General features: G+C 36.4%; 1 protein-coding gene across 4 annotated transcripts in view; it reads left to right on the plus strand.

Annotated features, from left to right (window-relative positions):
• The window catches only part of Nav3 (neuron navigator 3), an 830,635-nt gene that overhangs the window by 344,772 nt on the left and 468,788 nt on the right, over positions 1–17,075 (plus strand). The gene's annotated exons all lie outside the window — the stretch shown is intronic.

Below are 17,075 nucleotides of genomic sequence, written 5' to 3' on the forward strand. Positions count from 1 at the left end.
TGGCCTAAGAGATGCCTTGCTGTGCTGTAAGCACAGCTTGATGGATGGTTCTGGTCAGAGATGAAAGACCTGAATGCAGTAAGAGCTATGCACTATGGGGTTTGGTTTATGAGGGTGAAAAGAGATTTGCCTGGAGTGGGCTAAAAGCAGTTTGTGTGAGAGGCTTGCTGTTATGCCAGTGTCCTGAGATCTTGCACAGGGTTACATTGCATAGAGATGGATGGTATGAGCAGAGGGATATAGCACAGAAAAAATGAAATCTTTGGGCCCAAACTGCTGCCTGTTTAGCTGAAATTTTATGAGAAGTTGCAACCTTGAGATTGGGCTAGCAGACCTGCATTAGGACAATAGAAAAAATTCAGTCTTTGGAAGAGGCCTGAATGCTGAAGGAATATCCTGTTCCTCAAAGTCTGCTTTATTCCCCTCTGGATTAACAAGTTAGCACTCTACCTGGCGTTATGGAGTATAGAAATGCAGGAAATAGAAGGCCATTGAGTTTGTAACATGGTCTTGTGTTTTGGAAATGGCCTTCGGCAATGTGAAGCAGGTTTGCTGGATGCCTGCTTGGAGACCCCATGGGGCCATAAGGTTTCACTGCAGGCCCAGTGGAGATGTCAGGACTATGAGATGGCTGCCAAGGAGAGTTGCTGGCACTGGATGGAGTTTTCTGGGATGGTGAGTAGCCTAGCTGGAGGGGCAGAATTGGAATTCCTGAGACTTGTCACTGGTTAGAATTATTGTACTTGGAGACTCATCACTGGTTATAGTTGTTGGACTTGGAGCTATAGAGTGTGATGTTTGCCCTAGTTGTTTTAAATCTTGTATTGGTTGAATATTTCTTTGCTAAGCCCAGTTCCATCTTTTGGTGTGTGAAGGTGCCATTATGGAGTTTTGGTATTATGGCTCAGTTGAAAGATCTTGGACTATGGGAATCTTTGAATATCATTGGAATTGATTAAAAACTAGGGACTATGGAAATGTTTGAATGTCATTGAGATTGATTAAAAACTGTGGGGATTTTTGAATTTAGATGAATACATTGCATTTTACATCATGAATGGTTATCAATTTATGAGGAGCAGGGGTGGAATATTGTGGTTTGATCTAGGTGACCCCATAAGCTTAGGTGTTCTAAATGTTTAAGGTCCCCAGCTGATGTCAATTTGCAATTGAAGCCTCCTGGAGGCCATGTATTGTTAGGGGCAGGCTTATGGGTGTTATGGCCCCCTCTTCTGTTGCTGTTATCCATCTGATGTTTCCCAGGAGGTGATGTCCATCCTCTACGCATGCCATTGCTTTCCCTTGCCATCATGGAGATTTCCTTCAAGTTTGTAAGCCAAAATAACCCCCCTTTTTTCCCCCAGAAGCTTCTCTTTGTTGGTTGTTTTCTGCCAGAAATGCGAATCTGACTATAACAAACATAGAGGAGAGTTTCCCCATGATTTCGAATCTGCTAATGTGTATGGGACAGGGTATAGAATGAATGAAAACCTGAAGGTCACTCATGCTCTTTATTTTTTTTTCAGAATACTGTAACAACTGCCTGCATGCTGGTTGCTTTTTGATGGAATGGTCTCTCCAATCCTAACAAGAGGCACTGGGTGCATCTTAAGAAAAGAGAGTTAAGAAGTCATAGACCTTGTCATTAAGAATTCCTTTATAAATTCCCAAACATAAGTAAAAGCACCTTGCCTCAGTAGTTACTGAATTAGTGCTCTAATATGTCCATGACAACATGCTCTTATGTTCTCTGCTTGCACATGTGACAAAACTTGAGCTCCCTGAGGAGTCATTTCTCGTTTCTCTGATAACTCTCCTTGTGCCTAAAGCAGAATAGGTACAAGTACATTCTTTGAATGAGTAAATGAAAATATTTGATGTATGTACAGGAATGATAGATACATAGGATTCCTATACCTGTGAGTTCAATTGTTTGTAATATAAAGCTACTTGAACACAGATATGCCAGATGAGATCATGTATTGTCACCAACTTCTCCTTAGTGACAGATTTTGGTTCATGTTCCTTAACTATTTCCATTCACTACCAGTTCTTAGTCTTAAGTGTACATAGCAGCAGGTATGTAGCTCATTAGCTGCTTCTTTGGTGACACATACCGTCTTCTTTGGCTGGTATCCTGCCTCTGGCAGCTGCGATCTTCACTTTATTATAGAGGTGTGTTTCTCTGCTTCTGACCCAGTTTCTTTCTCCCAAAGGAGTCAGCACATCTTGATATCTTGTACCTCTCCTGGTCTAGAGGAGAATGGCATGTCTAATTAACTCCCTGAGCACTGATTCCTTCCAGTCCCTTCTCCTTCTTGTTTCCTACAGACCCATTCCTTTTCCTGTTCCCCTTCTTTTTTTTTAAATGTATTTTATTTATTTATTTATTTATTTGAGAGAGAGAGAGAGAGAGAGAGAGAGAGAGAGAGAGAGAGAGAGAGAGAGGCAGAAAGAAAGAGAGAGGGAGAGAATGGGAGTGCCAGGGCCTCCTGCCACTGCAAACAAACTCCAGATGCATGCACTCCCTTGTGCATCTGGCTTATATGGGTCCTGGAGAATTGAACCTGGGTCCTTTAGCTTTTCAGGCAAATGCCTTAACCACTAAGTCATCCCTCCAACCTTTCCCTGTTCCTCTTGATGCACCATGACCATGACATTGTCCTTCCCATTCCCATGATTCTCCAGATATCTATCCTTGGGCATCTGCCAACAGGGATGGGCAAGTTTCAAAAGAACTTCAACTGACTGACTAGGCATCATGGCTAAAACAGAGATACTGAAGTCAGAGAGTTTTAGAAATAAACTCTGATTGCTTATAAACTCAATCTCTGGGAAAGTTACTGAAACTCAATTATTTTTTAAAACAAATATGATGATTTATTTTTAAGTTTTTGTTCTTTTGTCTTCTTTCCCCCAAGGTCCTATTTTTGACATTAAACTGGCAGAAACATTTATATAATCTTTTCTTTATTTGACATTGGACTAATATTTAACTACATTTTTTAGTGCATGCCCTTTATCAGTTGAACAATATTTCCTTCTGTTAACATTTAATTATTATTAGTTGTAAATGGGAGTTTCAGTAACCACTGTTGAATCATTTACAAATTAACTTTTTAAATTCTGATTTGGTTTTCTAATATCTCGGTAAATGATATTGTGTAATTATAAGATGTTTGCTATATGAATTTTACATTTCTTAGCTATTTTGTTTTGTTGTGTTTTCCATGTGAGGTTTGGTGATAACCTGGTCTCTTAATGTAAGTTAAAAGAATCCTTGTTTTCTTAGTTCATAAAGTTTGTATCAGATTGGGTTTGTTTCTTTCTAGATTTGTGATTGAATCTACTAATGAAATCACTTGAAACAGATTTTCTTTGCAAAAAACTTGAGACAGGCCGGAGTGACTGCTTAGCAGATAAGGCATTTGCATGTAAGGCCAAAGGACCCAGGTTTGATTCCCCAGGACCCACGTTAGCCAGATGCACAACAGGGTGCACATGTTGGGATTTCATTTGCAGTGGCTGGAGGCCCTGGCGAGCCCATTCTCTTACTCTTTCTCTGTCAAATAATAGCCTTTTCTTAAAAAAAAAAGAGACAAATATACTTTTTTTGCATATAGCCTACTTAGATTCCTGTTTTGTGTCCATTTTGGCACTTGTATTTTCAAAATATTTAATAATTTAATTGAAGTTGCCAAAAGTATTGCAAGAATGTTAATGAAATTATTTCTTGTACCATTCTACAAATATCTTACATAGTAAGTCTGTGTGTGTGTGTGTGTGTGTGTATGTGTGTGTGTGTGTGTATGTATGTATGTAACAGAAAGAGAGAGAGAATGAATATGATATAGGTAGAAAGTACACTGTGTGTGTCAGTGCAGGGGAACATGTGCCATGGCATGTGTGTAGAGGTCAGAGGACAATCTTGGGTGTCAGTCTTTTCCTTCCACTTTGCTTAAGGCAGAGTCTTTTATTATTTGCTCCTGCATTTGCCAGGGTGATTGCCTCTTGAACTTCCATGGACTCTTATCTCTGCCTTCCATCTTGCAGTAGCAGTGTTGAGATTTTTATATGCCCTTGCAGCTGCACTCAGATTTATGTGGTTTCTAGAGATCCAAACAAAAAGTGTGCAGCAAGCACTTTATCCACTGAGACATCTCCCCAGCATACTTCTTTAGTACATGTGACATAAGTATTTGCTCCTCATGTTTGTCTTGGTTAGTTTTAGTAGAGGTTTATCCATGACACTGTTAATGTTTTTACTTTTAATATTTTCCTCATTTGTAAGTTGTTTATAATTCCACCCTTTTAAAATAGAAACTAAAGTTGGAACTTCCTTGTTTTCCGACATAGGCTCTTAAATGTATTATGTCTCTTAGTCACTATTTGAGCTCTACCACAAAAGTTGCTGTGTTATATATTCACTATCCTTGAGCTGAGAACATTTGCTTGCATGCATATGATTTTTATTCCTTTAACCTATAGGTTTTGGAATAGTATATTAATTCTGAACCTGGGTGTTTTGCTACAGCTGGTTATTCAGTGTTAATTTTTTTTTTAGTGCCAAATATATTTACTAAGATTTAATTATCATTAAAACGTAACACATACTTTATGGTCAAAAATTTAATTTTCTTTAGTGACTGTTCCATAGGTACTAAGAGCAAAATGTACTTTTTCTGTAATTAGGTAGAGTGTTTGGTAAGCATTTGTTACGTCAAGGGGATTAGTAAATTTTACTTACTCATATTTGAATTAGTTTTTTTTTTAATTTAGTAATTTCTTTAAGAATTATAATATTTATCATTAACTCTAGCAGTCTACTACAATTAATATATCATTTCATATAAATTATAAGAAACATAAAATATTTTTCCTGGGTCTTTATGTTATTTTATCATTAGTATTAGTTCTGCATATAAACTTTCTACTGTAAAATGCTATGTTTGTCTTAAATCAGCATTTTCTTTACAAATACATTAATGCAAAGAAAAATAAATATATAAATATTATTTTATTTATACCTATCAAAATTTACATATTTCTTCATCCTTTTTGGCTGATTTTCTGTCTATAACTGGCAGAGGATAAGAGTAAGATAGCCTGTTTGATAAGCAGACAGTAAAGGATATAGGTCCAAGGACAACAGTGTCAACCTAACCTGGCTAGACCAAAAAGAAAGTGTAGTCTGAATTAAAATGGCCATCAAGAGCCACTCCCTGATCCTTCACCCTGCATGATTTTCAAGGGTTTTGTCCAAATCTGCATTTCCACCCCTCCCTGGATTGTGGGCCCTCCCAAAGCCTGGGCTCCTTTCTTGAAAGCCATCAACCACTGAGGGCCTTTCCAATAAACCTGAAGCTGGCAGTGATGCTAATCAAATTAGGTGCCTAATTTGCATTTCCAATCTATGAAGAAGCCCAAATTTGGGCTACCACCTAGCAACTTGTTCAGAACCCATCCCAATTAGTTTGGTAGCTCTGCTTCTTTTATCTTAACTATATTCTCTCTCAAAAATAAATCTTTAATAATTTACCCATCATGTCTTCATTTTTTTTTTCAGTTCTTTGCTAAATATGGATAAGAATTTGAGGCTTGAGAGCCACTGGCTTGGGATTTCTATTCCCACTCTTCAACTTTCTCTTCAACCTAAAGAACTTTCTTTTCCCTGGGCTACTGGTGACCAGCTGCCTTCATGTGATTAGTTGGATGGCATTTTTCAAATCATTAGGTCTTTAATTAAAATGACATTTGAAATATAGATAATATAATTCTTACATTTTTAAAATTAAGCACATGCTTTATATGGACACATCATGAGTTTGTGCCATCATCTCCCTCCTCTCTGAGCCCCACCTGCCAAAGCCCCACCTCAGTTGGAATGGTGATGTTTCCCATGGGGTTATGGGTTATGCAGAGTAAAAGCAGAAGCCAATCATTGCAGTTGGTAGGGGGGAGTACCTCTTTTTACATTTTTGACAATTTTTATATAGGTACAAAATTCTTTTTATAATTATTGGAAATATTTTTCTTTAACTTATTTTACAATTTGGTAATAGTAGGTTCATGAAAATACAGAAGTGTGTGTATATGGTAGTTTGAATGTAAAATTTCCCCCATGGCTTCATGGATTTTGAGTACTTGGCCTCCAGCTCGTTCCAGCTGGAAATGTTGAGCATTTGGGAGTTGGAGACTTGCTGGAGGTATATTGCTAGGGGGAGATGTTGACATTTATTAATCCAGCCCCCTGGGTGTTCAGAGCATATTCACCATTGCTGCTTTCCCAAGCTGACATGACAAGATGTGACACATGGCTGGCTGTTGTGCCATGCTTTTGCTTCCATGATGAAGTTTCCACTCAAAAAAATAAAAAAATAAAAAATAAAAAGTTGTCAGATATTTTGTCACAGCAAGCAGGTTAGCTATTATAGTATGCCTAGCATCCGTTCTTTTTCTTATATATTTTGTTATATTTTTAGTGAATCCATGTACTTCACTAATCACAACAATTTAGGTGAGCATATACCTGTGTCAGAAGAGTTTCCACTTGCATCTTTGAAGTGAATTACCTTCTTTTATAATATTTCATTTTTATTTATTTCATAGGGAATGAGCTGGGGGTGGGGGGGTGGGAAATGAATCAGCACACCAGGGCCTCCAAGCCACTGCAGACTCCAGGCTCATATGTCACCACATGCATCTGGCTTCTGTGGGTTTTAGGGAATCGAACTTGCGTCCTTGGGCTTCATAGGCAAGTGCCTTAACCACTAAGCAATCTCTCTAGCCCTAATTCCTTTCTTTTCTAGCCCCTCATGGAAGCTTAATAGATTTAGTTTACATTGAATTTAAAGTTACCTTATTCTACTATTTTAGTAAATTGAATCATATAGTAAAGATTATGTCTCTGTCCTTACACTTAATATAATAATTTCAATATTTATTTATGTTATTCCTTGCCATTAGTTCATTTATTTCTTTGATGAATTATATCCATTGTTCAGATTTACAGTTCTGTTCTTTTAATTCATCCTTGGGAAACTTTAAAAATCTGTCCTTTTTTCTTTGATTACTATGATAAATTCAATACATATTATTTTGTAATCATATGTGCATATGTAGAAGTAAGGTTTCTGGGACAAATGGCAAAATAGGCTTACTTTAATAAGGAACTCAACATTTTATGACATGTGTGTTACATTTCCCTTTTCTCCAAACATAATATAAAGGTTCAGTTTATATAGAGAATAAGTCTATTGACCTGGTTTTGACCACAGTTGTACACTGGATCAGGAGATAGCCCAGTTCCTTGCTAATAGTTCCACAATTAAATAATAAAACAGTGATACTATAAATATAAATAAAATGCTTGCAATCTATTGATTGTTCAACAGTTTAAAATTGTATCTTTGAAAAATAAATTACTTAAAATAATACAAAAATGGGGCTGGAGAGATGGCTTAGCGGTTAAGCACTTGCCTGTGAAGCCTAAGGACCCTGGTTCGAGGCTCGGTTCCCCAGGTCCCACGTTAGCCAGATGCACAAGGGGGCGCACGTGTCTGGAGTTCGTTTGCAGAGGCTGGAAGCCCTGGCGTGCCCATTCTCTCTCTCCCTCTATCTGTCTTTCTCTCTGTGTCTGTCACTCTCAAATAAAAAAAAATAATAATAATACAAAAATGAAGACTATTGGACCATTGAACATGATGATAATACCACATCAGTTTTTGCCAGTATGTTTTTTTTTACTTCCTATATCACAATTGACTTAACCCTGTAATATTTTGTCACATAAAATTTTAAGTTTTTTTTTTTAATATTATATATTTTAAGAGAGAGAAAGAGAGAATGGGCTCACCAGGGCCTTCAGCTGCTGTGACTGAGCTCCAGACATATGTAACCCCTTGTGGTGCATATACAGCATTGTTTCCTTGTGTCACTCTGTATCTGGCTTACACGGGATCTGGAGGTTCAAGCATGAGTTCTTAGTCTTCGCAGGCAAGCACCTTAACCACTAAGCCATCTTTGTAGCCCAATTTTAAGTTTTGAGCTGATAATGATAATGAAGTCAGTTGCACTTTGAACTTACATGTTTAATCTGACTCACGTAATAATTAAACATTTATTGAATAAACATATTTAATAGTTTGTTGAGCTGAAGGTCTTTTGAATTCAACTTTCATGCTTCTTATTCATTGTAAATTCTCAATTGGAAAAAGAACTTTCTTCTTGTCAGTATTAATGAGTTGTAAAGCTATTACAAAGCTTTAAGTGTAAAACAAAATCTAAGAAGCCACAAAATTCTATAAAATCACTGGATAGAAACTCTCTCGAGTCACCTGTGTAGACTCTGGTAAAAATGACTCATGATGTTCTATTAAATGATGCTGATGGATGTTAATCTCTTGGGCAGAGATTTTTTCTTATTCCTTCTCTTATACCTACAGACAGCTAGTTTTATGTGAGTTGTAACCAACTATTAAATTCAAGACTTCCACTGAAATGTCTGACTAGAGGCACTAGATATGCTTTCTTCCACAAAGAAGGAAGAAAAAAAAAGAAAATAGGACACCTATCATTCAGTAAGACTATTTATGGGAGAAGGGCAGGGGAAAAGGAACCACGAGGTTCCTTGCAACTCTTATTCAAATTATGGAACACTGGGGATTTTGCTGCTAGAGTCCTAGAGCTCTCTTGGGCCCAAATCCAGTTGAAGAATTGTCTACAAGTATATGCTCTTGTGCAATTCCAGATGATGAACTTTTTTCATGGGCCATCTTCCCCAAGCCAGGCTGCTACAGCATGGTGCTCGGCACTCCACTGCCATGTGTGATCATCTCCTAGATAATGAGTTTGGGGAGTGGCCCTACTCCTATGTAGCTCTGAGGCTGACAAGCTTGTTGTAGTCCATTGACCTCTTCAGAGACTGACAGACATGCCCAGGAATTCCGCCTTGACTGCCTTGGTTGCTATGTCTCATCCTCCTGTACATGCTGGTATAAAACCATCCCTATGGATTGCAGATACTGATAGGTACATGTAATAGTGAGCACATGTCCTAGCTCATCGTCTCCCGACATGGACCACAGTCGCCAAGTACACTGGAGTGAGCCAGTCGCTGCCTAGCCCATGCATACATACTTCTGGCAGAGACAACCTGCTGCCATGCTCATGTACACACACTGCACTTCACTTTCCTGAGCCTAAAGGAGGAGCACATTTGCTTGTGAGTCACTCTGATGTGAAGTACTTCCCAATGGGCTAGTAAAATGTTCTCACCATTATTGCACCTGCAGAGATGGAGGGGCTCTCCAATTGTAGGCTGCTCCATGACTTGCACACCAAGATGTGAATTAATTAATTGTAGGCAAAAAAAAAAAAAAAAAAACTATAAGGGAACTTTACTATGGTGGCAAAATGGGACCCAAAACTAGTGTAGCATACTATGTAAACATTCTAAGATCTTTAAGCCACTTTTTCAGGAGAAAGTCTATTACCAGAGAATCTCCACAATACATTGGGAGATATGAGTGAGTGAACGATGTGCAGGTATAAATATGAGGAGAAAAGAACTATGAAGAAACTTGCTAATATGCACCCCAAAGAAATAGATTCACTCTCTAACAACAGGAAAGGAAAACAATAGAATACCAAATAAATAATCCAAAACACTGATTCTAAGGAAACCCCATAACACTGGGGAATACAGGAATAAAACAAAACACAATGAAATTATAAATCAAACTGTGGTATGAACGAAAAATTCATCTTAGAAAGAATGCAAAAACAAACTAAACAGCAACATTGGAATTGAGGAACTTGTAAACAAACAAAAACGGCTCAGCTATTCAATAAACAAATTTGATAAAATAGAAGAAGTAATTTCTAAAGTTTGAAGACAAACTTTTTGGACTAACTGCCATATTTGACACTAAATGGCTACAAGTGAAAACATAAGGAAGCAAACAAAAACAAAACAGAAGACATCAAAATTAGAATGACATATTATGCTACCCTTAGAATTGCCATTGTCTCAAAAGAAAGAGCAAAATATACATGCTAACAGGAATATGAAAAAGGGAAATCTTTATAAATTGCAGGAAAATATGCAATTCGCTACATCTTTTAATGAAAAATAGTCTGGAACCATCTTATAATGGTAAATAGATCTACTATTTGCTTCGGCTATCCCACATCTGAGCATATTTCCTAAGGAAGCAATATTAGTAAAGAGATAGCTATGCACTTATATTTATTAAATCACTATTGTTTTTGTTTGTTTGCTTGCTTGCTTGCTTGCTTTAGGTAGAGTCTAGCTGAAAAATAAAATGTTTCAATTAACAGATGATTGGATAAAAAATGTGTGTATGTGCACAGTGAAATATTACTTGGCAATAAAAGAAAAATGAAATTCTGTCATTTGCAAAGTGGTTGAAGCTAGAGGTTATTAAGCAAGTGAAGTCAGTTGATACACAAATACTTTATCTTTTTCATATGCTTCAACAGAGAAGAGGGGAGAATAGGTTTTGACTAGAGTGGAGAGAGGGGAAGTTAGTTATAGGATACCAAATTTCAGTTGGGTACCAGGAATGTGTTTTAGGGTAAGATAGTACACACAGGTGACTGTTATATAGCTGTTACTGATGTTTTACAGACAGGATCAGAGACATTGAACATGAAGAAATGGTGAGATACAAATGCTATTTTCTCCAAATTGAGCAGTATTTATTGTATATATGTATAAAAATATCACATTGCATCCCATGACTACATATAATTATAATGTGTCAATAAAGAAGAAAATTCTAAATTGTTTTATTGCTACAAATATTCTCTTATCTGTGGTGTACAGAACATAAAAATAAATTTGCAAATGATTCATATCATTTGGATTACTAGTAGTATGGCCAGTCTGGATTTTGTAAATCATGATTATTTGAAATCATGCTTTGAAGTACAAACGAAAGTGACTATATCCTAAGTTCTATTCAGTCAACCAGCTTGGATTCCTACTGGTTTGATCTTTGAAATAGCATTGTGCATACTACCTCAGAAATTCTCCTAGTTAGTCAATGCTTATTAGACTTAAACCCTTTAATAGCTTCTTGCTACATCATATACAAGACAAAGCAAAACATGGGATGTTTTCTTCTAGAAAGAATGCTCTTGTTAATGAGGTTTTGTCTTTACGATAGCCATTAGTTGCTAAGGGAAATACAACATAATAGATGCCAACCTTCTAATGTTGTTAATGTGGAGTGAATGAAATTATTTTAACAAACTGGGCATTAGTTGACTAGACTGTTTCAAATGTGTTCTAAACACAAATATACACATGCACACACACGCACATATGCACACACACACACACTATTTCACTAAGAAGGTATATAAAATATTTTTCCTTACCTCATTTTGAAAATTTACTGGACTGTCTGACATGTTCCATCAGATGACCTTAACATATCCAGCAATTTCCAATATCAGTGTGAGTTTCTAGAATAGTCTTATTTTTCTCAGGACTAATTTCAAGTAGAATTTGCTTATGAAATGTTTTTGCTATTTCAGAATATTTGTAGGTAATAGTCATCTTCCAAGAGTCCAGTAGAATCAGGGCAAAGCAGAGTGGAGGAATCCTATTGCTAACCCAAATTACATTAACCCTATTTCTAGGTTTTCCTAAGATGAATGCATCTGTGTCACATATGTGTTGTGTTAAACTGGATTCTGTCCCTTGATGGTGAGGAAACTAATTTAGCTCAAGATATGCTATGTAAACTCTTTTCTAGGAAGAAGATAATGACTGTTTGCTCCCCCAGGTAGGGAACCTCCAACAAACTATAAAGCCTATTCCACGAAAGTTTAACTTGACAGTGTAATGGGTTTGTCTTCCCCCTGACAGAGCACTGGGCAAGGGTTAGTTATAGCAGCGTGAAGATTCCAAAGCAACCACATGGACAGGTTTCATCCCAACGTGGATAACAACCTCCCTCTGGCTGGATAGAGGGTATCTACATCTCCTGATCTTCTACCCTATAAGTATTTTGTTTCTTCTTGAGGCTATAAACCTCATGCATTGTATAGAGCTGACACAACGGGCCGCTGAGCTCCTCTGTGAAGGTCTGATGACCCTTTTCTGCACACTGCTCCTCTCCATCTATGGGTGAACATCAACAGGCTTAATTTGGAGCCTTGTGTGTGTTCGTCAGTGCTACTGTTAAAGATGGTTGGGATGTTGAGATAGACAGCAACAGTCTGCTTTTTCATTTTCTAATTATTTATTTTCAAGGAGAAAGAAAGATATTGAGAACATAGAGAGAGAGAGAGAGAGAGAGAGACAGACAGACAGACAGACAGACAGACAGACAGACAGACAAACAGACAGACAGAATAGGTACACCAGGGCCTCTAGACACTGCAAACAAACTCCCGATGCATGCACCATTTTTGTATCTGACTTTAAATGGGTACTGGGGATTCAAACCTGGCTTCTTGTTAGGCTTTGCAAGCAAACACCTTAATTGCTGAGCCATCTCTCCTGCCCTGCCACTTCTCAAAAGAAACATTTTTCTACTATGTTAGTCTAACACTTTTACTAAATTGTAACCTTGATACTGATTTTATATTGCTAGTAATTAACAATGTACTAACATCAAATAGATATCTATCCAATAAATACCTAATTAAAAGATTTAGATTTCCTTCAATATATTTTTCGTACTATGTTTGAAATAATTTCTGTTCATATTGCCAATATTGGTGACTATGCCAGACAATACAGATTCAATTAAATGACACAGACCCTAATAAACTATTCATGGAATTATAACTCTTCTAAGATAGCCTGAGTACAAACTCCTGCGTAGCAAATGCAAGCTTGCATTACTTTTTAAATGTTACAGTAGGATTCTGCATCTTAGCTGCCTTTTGGAAGTCAGTAGTTAATAGATCTTAATAAAAAATAAAAAGCAAACAATCAATATTCTTATGAGTTAAGGTGCATATTATTTTAAATATCCTAATACAATACACCTTAAATTATTAAAAAGCTCACATCTCTCCATGACATTTAAAGTCATTTCAGAAGTACAATGTTGTTGCATGGTCTCTGTTATAAAGCAATAAATCCAAAAACTTATCTTGGAGATTTAAAGCTGTCTAGTTTTCCTCAACTTGAATATGAGTTGCCTGTTTGTTACACTGTCAAATCATCAACATTTTGGATGCCCTGCAATTTACCAACACAGTGGATTAATAGCAGAAATGGAAAATGTTCTACTTTGAATCTGCCAATGTTCTAAAGGTTGTGGAAACTCTCTTGTCTTCTTTTGTAACAATTTCTTCATGCAGAAAATGTGAATGTGATTCATGTTCTCTCTCCCTGTAGAAAATACACAGAAGTGCCTAAAACATAATAAAGTATATTGCACAACTGTTACTCAGTGATCAAATTAATAACCACATTATTATATAACTTGTAGAGAATATTGAGTATTCTTGACATGCACAAAACAGAGATTTTGTTCCTTGATTTTGCTCTCTTGAATTTTTATGGAAAACTGACATTTTAGAAAAATAGCACTTCACATCACTTGGAGTTCTAGAAACAATATGAAGTTTTTGTCCTTGTTCTAGCTCTTGGTAATAGATTAAATGACTAATCTGTTTGGCAAAATTTGTTTGAATTTTTTCCTTTGGCGCAGCTTTCTTTTAACAAAGTTTATAGAAATTGTTTCTATGAATTTTATGTAATTTAATTTTTGCTGGCGAAGTCTTTTTGTTATATACTTCTTTATTCCATCCAAAACCAATGACCTTATAAAATAAACAGAATTAAAACACTTCAAATACTGTCACTTTGCACTTCTCAAAGAAATGAATAACTGGAAATTATGCATTTGTATACTAATTTTCTAATGAAACCACTCAGTTCATAATAAGGTTGTTTTAGAGTGTTTTGCATTTTATGAAACATCAAACCATTTAGAATCTTCCAGTGATCTGCAGTCTTTTCCTTACTTTCCTTTATAATTCTCCTTACAGCATTTAGTCTTGCTAGCACGGAGTAACCCCTTTCCTCTGCCCTGAGGTAGAAGCATTTTTTCTCATGCCCTGCATTTTGCTGTCTGTGCATTACTAACCCCATGGAAAATTCTCAGTATCTCAGTGTTATTTTTTTGATTTTTTTTTTCCTTGAGTTCGGGCAAAGGTGTCAGAGTTCAAAGTCTGTTGTGCTAATTTTTTTCTTCTCATCCCTCTATTTTTGAAGTCTGTGAGAAGTGGCAAGAACTGAATTGACCTCACAATCACCTTTTAAGAACTGAAGGAAGAGCAAAATAGTATCTGAGTTGCTTCCTGTGTTAGAATGTGATGTCAGGGGTAGCTGAAGGTCAGTGTTGGCTGTTGGTTTGCAAGTCTTGTTTCTCTAAGTGCCTGAAGAGGTTAAAAAGGAAGCATGCACACTTATTCCCTTACAAAATATAACAACAAAAACAAATCTATCTTTAAATCAAACCTGGTGATTGGTTACACAAGAATATACCAGTCTTTCACGAGTTAGGTAACAATATATTCTGAGGTCCAAGATGTTAATGTTTTACTGAAAGACCACTTCTGCTTAGAGTGGAGACCCAAGAAAAGCAATATCACTGATGTCCTAGGCAGACATGTCTATAGGGACACAACTGTACTTGTAATCTTTCTTGGCTATTGGATTTTTAAAAATTTTATTTTTATTATTTATTTATTCATTTATTAGATATGGGGTGGGGGAGAGAATGGGTGTGCCAGGGCTTCTAGTCATTGCAAACAAACTCTAGTTGCATGTGCCACAATGTGCATCTGGATAATTTGAGACCTGGAGAATTGAACCTGGGACCTTAGGCTTCACACACAAGGCCCTTAACTGCTAAGCCACTTTGCCAGCCTGCCCGTTGGACTTTTATTAACTGATAGTTATATAAACCCCTAATCATTGTTATTGGTCTTTTAAAATGTTTTTATTTATTTATTTGAGAGAACTCCAGACTCATGTGCCACCTTGTGCATCTGGCTTATGTGGGTCCTGGGGAATCGAATTGAGAGCCTTTGGCTTTGTAAGCAAGTCTTAGCCACCAAGCCATCTCTTGAGCCCTGATATTGGTCTTTTAATGTAGTTTATTTTAACACCATATAAAATGTTGAACAATGTGTATCTCTCTCTGAGACAACATCACACACTACCTCAGGATTCTATAGAGTTTGTAGCACAATAAACTTACATTACCAATAACACAATTACACAATAAACTTGCCAATTACCACTCTTGGTAAGTATAAAAGCAAGTTTATGGAAGTTACCTAAAAATTAAATGTTTCCAAAGCTAGTAGCTTGTTGTGTTTTTCTCAATGGTGTGAAGGTCTGAGAGTGCCCATGATAGTTAGAGCACTCCTAGTTGTGGTGACCTCTCTGCTCCCCTTCAGGTGTAGGAATTCTCTAGTACCAGTCACCATGGAAACCATCTCAGGCCTAGCTCAACTTCTTCCAGCAGAGAAGGAACTGGGACCAAGAAATATGCTTTTAGTGTGTTGCACCTGACTTCTAGGACATAGCAATGCATAATTGCTCTGTATATATGAACATTCACTTAGTGAAAATGTAGTAGGTTGAGTTAGGTTGATATGTGTATGTATGTGTGCTCACTGATTTCTGTTTAAAGTGCCTTTTCTATTCATACATAAAACAAAGAATGGCATATAAAGAAAATTTCCACCTCTGTTAAAAATGTGTACCTATCAGTTCCTTTAGTTGTAGAGTTTTAAATCTTTTCATAATATATTATTGCCTATATATCATTTTTGACTTACATAGTAAACATTTATCTCACCCTGAACTATTATAAAATATAATTTTGATAATTTGTTCATTCTTAATTATACTCTTAAGTGTAAGTAAATGGACTAAGAAGTAAAAATACTTTTTACTGAAATCTGTAGACCATCTAAAGCACTCTTTTATATATATAAAAACTTTATTTATTTGTAAGCAGAGTGCCAGATAGAGAGAAGAGAGACAGACAAAATAATAATGGGCACACCAGGGCCTTTAGCCACTGCAAACGAACTCCATATGATTGTGCCCCTTGTACATCTGGCTTATATGAGTTCTGGGGAATCAAACCTGTGTTTTTTTGGTTTCACAGGCAAATGCCTTTAATACTAAAGCATCTCTCCAGCCCCAGGCACTCTTGCTTATGGTTTTATCATCATATTTTGAAGTTCTCTAATATGATTTTCCTATGTGATCTTTTGATGATTTTTATCCATTATTGAACTCTTGGTTCATATTTATCTTACTCCAGAATGAATAGCAAGACATGCAAGCCACACAGAATGTGTATATAATATCCTGGGTATCACAAAGGGCATGAACTTAATTGTTAGACACTTTGGCTCTGACTTTTGACTCTAATAAGTACCACTTCATTAGAAACTGTGGACTACAAGTTTCATCACTCAGAGTCATATTTATCATTTATAATTGGGTAATGAAATATTTCTTAGGAAATTGTGTTGGTAAATATTAGTTCACATTTTATCATCATTATTTTATATAGAGCAAAACACTAAGGATGGGAGAGATATCTTAGTGGTTAAGGCTTGCTTGTAAAGCCTAAATACCCATGTTCTACTCTCCAGATCCCACGTAAGCCAGATTCACAAAGGTGAGGCAAGCACAAGGTCGTATATGCCCACTAGGTGGCAAAAGCATCTGTATTTCCATTGCAGTGGCTGAGGCCCTGGCATGCCAATTCTCTTTTTTTCTCTCTCTCTCTCACTCACTCTCTCTAAAATAAAAGAAATAGAAAGTATTATAAAAAGAACATAACACTAAGTAGTCTTTATCTTGCCATGTATAATAGAAAATACTATGATATTTTAGGAAGATGAAAATATATTTTCTCAGTTTTTTTTTCTGGAAATGCAGGTTATTAAATGTATATGCATTAATTGTGGCTTAAATATTAGAAAATTTAAATAAATTGATTGTATAGATTTCATTTGTCAAAATTTTGCTCAGTGTTCAAGGCTATAAGACA

Source organism: Jaculus jaculus, chromosome 6 (genome assembly GCF_020740685.1).
Source record: "Jaculus jaculus isolate mJacJac1 chromosome 6, mJacJac1.mat.Y.cur, whole genome shotgun sequence".
In the NCBI taxonomy this organism is placed as follows: domain Eukaryota; kingdom Metazoa; phylum Chordata; class Mammalia; order Rodentia; family Dipodidae; genus Jaculus; species Jaculus jaculus.